This window comes from Mus caroli, chromosome 5 (genome assembly GCF_900094665.2).
Source record: "Mus caroli chromosome 5, CAROLI_EIJ_v1.1, whole genome shotgun sequence".
NCBI lineage: Eukaryota > Metazoa > Chordata > Mammalia > Rodentia > Muridae > Mus > Mus caroli.
The window spans coordinates 79,754,295-79,759,951 of NC_034574.1; positions in this window are offsets into that span (position 1 = coordinate 79,754,295).

Below are 5,657 nucleotides of genomic sequence, written 5' to 3' on the forward strand. Positions count from 1 at the left end.
ACATTGGGGGGGGGGGGCTGAGAGAGAGGGAGAGAGAGAGAGAGAGATTTTGACTATTATTTTGACTCATGTTACTGAGACAAAGAAAAAAAGACATTTTAAAAATCACAAACATTATAAAATATTAGATGTGTGGTTTTATTATATTTTTGTAAATCATGAATATATCACGGTTGTGGATATATAAAGATGTATGCATAATGAGATCAATTCTATTACATCATTAACAGGTTTAATGAATGTGGGAGGAAGCACTGTCCTGCCAGCTTCATTAATCCTGCTGCTACGAAACTAGGATTGATGGTTTTCTTTGCTGTTTATTTTCCTGCCACTGGATGTTTTTAAAGTGTGGCAACAAATGTCAATTATCTATCTAATAAGAGATGATAATTATTTAGTATTTATTTCATGAAAATCAAGCCATCAGGAGAAAAAGAATCACAAAATATGACAGCTTAACATTATGACACTAGAACAGTTTAGACCTATGGGTAGGTTTTCAAAGCCAAACTTAACCTAGCCTATATGAAGTTTGAATGCTATCTTTCAAATATTGCAAAGTATAATGCCATGTGTTTGCCTGTTTGATGGAAGATTTATAACACACACAACCTCTCTTCAAATTTAAAATGACTTCAAGTATTTCTTCAGCCTGTGCTCTGGATCACTCTATATACACCTTTGAAACACAGCTGTAGCTGGGCATGCCTGGCAGATTAGCTATTCCCTGTGAAGATGTGGTTGTTTTTGTTCTCACTGCAATGAACTGTTAAGCAGGTATTGTTTTATTGGGTAAGAATGTCATTTGCTTTGCTTTTTCGGCATTACCTTACCCACAACTGCGAAACTCCACCTCATCTATTTCCTCCTCCTTCCTTGTACCCATCCCTTGTGATGACTTGTTAATCAGCATTTTCCAGGAACAACCTTATTTGTGACATCTCTTCAATGAAATTCCCTATTTCAGACACATCCGGTGCATGCTCTCACCTGGAGCTCAGCTGCTTACTCTCATTCTCAAAAGGAAAATGACGACTCAGGCCAGTGTTTTCCTTATAGGGTTTCAACTCCCTTAGTGCTTTATAGCATGCGTTTTCTGACGACTGTAAAAAGGTTTACAGTGTGAGTGAGTAAGGACTCATATTTGTTTTGGGCCATCCTGCTCACACAGTGTGCAGCTTGGTAAATCTGTGGTGTGGTTATTAGTCTGAAGGACTCAAATGTCCAACAGCCTACATGATGATGTTGGGATAGTGAAATGGCTCCCACAAAAGTAACTACTACTTTATAGAGAAAGAGAATGTTCTCTGAAAGCCGCTTTTGGACTCTCTGGAAAATCATAAAGAATTCATATTGCTGTCTATAGCTCATAGAAGACTGTTTTCCTTCCTGTCAAAAACAACAAAGAAAACCCTCTGGTCATGATTTATGACTAGGTCAGCCTTTCCTTCAGTAACTGTGATGCATGTATTATTGAAGTTAACTGTTTTGATTAATCGCTAAATTTGATATTGTATAAACAAAAGCATCAGCAGGAAATCATTTACTATCTTTCCAAATTCATTTTTTCACTACATTTTTGCGAGACAGGGCCTTGTGTTTCATAAGCTAGCTTCAAACTACCTATGCACCCAAGGAAGAGCTTGAATTTCTAATCCTACTGCCTCTACCACCGTGTGTTGGGATTCGAGATGTGCACTCCCACACGAGATTTGTGGGCTCTGGGGTTTAGAGCCTAGGGCTTTGTGCTTGTCATGCAAACATTGTACAACTGAGCTACTTCTCTGGCCAGTTTATGTTTTCAGAAAGAATTTATATTGCAGGATGATTATTTCACAAACATTTATTTTTAACTTTCAACAAGCTTAAATATTTTCATATATTTAAGTAAGCTTAAGATTCCCTCACTTTGAATCTATTTTAAGAGTTCTTCATTATTCTGAATGAGTCAGCCATTGATCTTACTCGCCTGCAAAAAATGCACTATTAGTATAGCGATACTCAAGAAATGGTTTTGCACTCAAACTGCACAGCACACAAAAATATAGTTTAAAATCTATAAGAATTTGATTTATAAACTACCTGAATTAGTTGTCCCAGATTTCATTATATAGTCTTAGAGCAAAATTCCCTGAAGATAAACATTTTTCTGTAGAGGACTTTTCGACACTGGGATGAAGGTTATAAATAAGGAGCTCAGCAGAGTCAGAAGCACAACAACTGACTGGGTTGGTGGCTTATACAACTCTCTGCTGGGATCCTGGAGCCCATCAGCCTACCGACAAATCTATGGAGTTTAAGAAACACCGGCCACCTGCCAGCACCTGACCTATGTTTTTATTAAAGATGATTTGCAATAATTCTCTCCTATTAATTGTTTAAAATAAAACATTTTTCTTTGCTGGTGTATGTGTGCATGGTGAATGTGTATGGTACATGCATTTGAGTGTACAGGTGCTCATGCATGTGCATGCAAGATGTTTGGTACCTTCCTCTGTTCCTCTTTGCCTTATTATCTTCAGACAAGGTTTCTTACTGAATCAGAAGCTCACGATTTCAGCTAGGCAGGAAGCTCCAGGATCTGCCTGAGTCTGTCTCCTATTTCTGGAGTTTCAGGAATGCACAGCCATGCCAAGGTCTTTACATGGGTTCTGGGGGGTTGCAACTCAGATTCCCTGGCTTGTTGGGTAAGCATTGTTACCAACTGAGTCACCTTCCCACCCCTAAGAAAGATTTGTATAATGAACCACCAACCAAAGAGTACACATGGAGGGACCCATGGTATATGTAGCAGAAGATGACCTTGTCAGGCATCAATGGGAGGAAAGGCACTTGGTCCTGTGAAGGCTTGATGCCCAAGTGTAGGAGAATGCCAGGGTGGGGAGGCAGGAGTGGGTGGGTGGGTGGGAGAGCACCCTCATAGAAGCAGGCGGGGGGGGGGGTAGGAGGTTTGTAGAAGGTAAACCAGGAAAGGGGATAACATGTGAAATATAAATAAATTTAAATATCCAATAAAAAATAAATTAAATTAAATTAAATGTGAAACTAGACCTGGTGGTACATGTTCGTAATTTTAGTACCTGACAAAGCTGAGATAATGAGTCAGGAGTGAAATAAACTACATAGTAAAACACTGTCTCACAAAATCCGGAAACAAAACAAAATATTTTAATTGTTTGAAATTATAGTGTCATTATGGATGAGTAAGAGCAGAAACGTTATAGCTAACGCCATGAATGTTTCAACTCAACTATAAACTCATACATTCTCAGTAAATCAAGATCTTACTAAGTTATGATTCTTTTTGTTTTTATGATTTTACCATTGAGAATTTCTCAGGAACATCAATGACCTTTTATACATTAAAATATAGTATGCTTCACCAAGGTGTTGTGACTCACATCTTCAATCTCAGCACTAGTGAGGCAGAAGCAACTCTTATATACAAATATAAAAATTCAAATTGAATTCAAATTCAAATTTTGTATTTATTCAAATAATAATCTTGATATTTTTTACCTCTAGCTTTAACACTAATATGTGAATTGAAATGACATTTAAATATGAAAATATTCTTGTATTTCTAGAATAGCCCCTACTTGATGGCAGTTTATAAAGGTTTTTTTTTTACAGGGGTTCATGTTCAATTTTTGCTTAGCATTTTACATCTATTCATCAAGAAGAAAACAACATATTTCTTCTGTCTCATTGTTACATTTTATAATCAAGGTTATTTTGTTCTCATAAAACAAATTGGGAAGTAGTTATATTATTGAAAGTAACTTGTCTGAGATTAAATATATATGTATATATAACTTATATGTATATATAATATACACACACATACACACAAAGTGAACATACTCTTAGGACAATAAATACATGTTCTTAAAGCAATAGAACCGTAACTATAAAAAGGGCTACCTCCTCTTCAGACATCCATATTTGGGAATAAATGAACTCTAAATAATTCTTTATTTTATTACCCATTAAGATTAGGGAATTTGTATATAGATTTAGACAATACTAATATTACCTTTAAGTATTAAAAGTAGTGATTTTTATTAAATATTTCCTTTGTTTACATTTCAAGTGTTATCCCCTTTCCTGGTTTCCCTCCGAAAAACCCCTATCCCATCCCCCCTTCCCCTGCTCACCAACCCACCTACTCCCATTTCCTGGTACTAGCATTCCCCTATGCTGGGGCATACAGCCTTCACAGGACCAAGGACCTCTCCTCCCATTGATGTACAACTAGGCCATCCTCTGCTACATATGTGGCTGGAGCCATAGGTTCCTCCATGTGAACTCTTTGGTTGGTGGTTTAGCCCCAGGGAGCTCTGCGGGGGGGGGGGGGGGGGGGGGGGGGAGGGGGCTACTGGTTAGTTCATATTGTTGTTCCTCCTNTGGGNCTGCAAACCCCTTCAGCTCCTTGGATCCTTTCTCTAGCTCCTTCATTGGGGAGCCTGTGCTCAGTCCTGTGGTTGGCTGAGAGCATCCACCTCTGTATTTGTCAGGCACTGACATAGCCTCTCAGGAGACAGCTATATCAGGCTCCTGTCAGCAAGCACTTCTGCTTATAGTCCATTAACTTTTTTAGGGTTGGTTGGTTTGTTTGTTGAGAAATCACAGGCAAGTGTTTTAAAGTATAAATTATTTAGCACGCATGACGTGCATGCACGTTTTCTTTGGATTTCCTCCAATTCCAGAAACAAGAGCTTTAATGGATGTGGTTCTCCAACCTTCTATAAACTAACATTGTTGCTGATGAGGCAGGACTTCCATCTTGAGCAAAGCCCAACATTTCACTTCATGTCATTTTCTGCTTTAGCTCCATAACCACAGAAGTCTTGTCAGTCTGAAGAAAAAGCACTTACATCTTGGGTTTTTAAAAAGATTTATTTATTATATTTATATAAATACACTACAGCTATCTTCAGACACACATTGGATCCCATTACAAATGGTTGAAAGCCACCATGTGGTTGCTGGGAATTGAATTCAGAACCTCTAGAAGAGCAGTCAGTGCTCTTAACTGCTAAGCCATCTCTCCTGCCCCATGTCTTGATATTTTTGTGCTTTGTTGAATCATCATTATTTAGTGGATTGAGTTACGGTGTGTACGTATATTTGCTCCAAGAACAGTACTTCAAACTATCTCTCAATGTCAGTTTAACCATGAAGCTGCAGTGTCAGCTGGAATGAGAATTAATCAAATATTCGTTAGCAATTACAATTCCTTATACATGATCAGCCCCATTTTCCCTTAGTTTTTATTCCCCAAAAAGCTTTGTCATGGAATTTATACCTCAAAACTCCTTCAACCTTCCTACTGAATCTGCTGAAGAAATTTTAACTCACATTTTTATTATTGTAATGCTCAAAACCGCATATGCTACATAAATAGTTATGAGGTCCTGAAATTAGGGTTTATACATTATACTAGTAGCCCATATATTCCAGTCTCTCAAAACAATACTTAGAAGCTGACCGTCTCCTTCCCTCCAAGTTTACATGTAATTTTGTTTCTACACTGCTTTATCTTTTTTTTTTATTTTTTTTATTGTAAACAGAAGATTTTATATAACATTTTAAAAAATTCAAGAAAGGTCTAAGCATCTCTTGATAAACCTTTCCCCACATACAATCTTACTTTT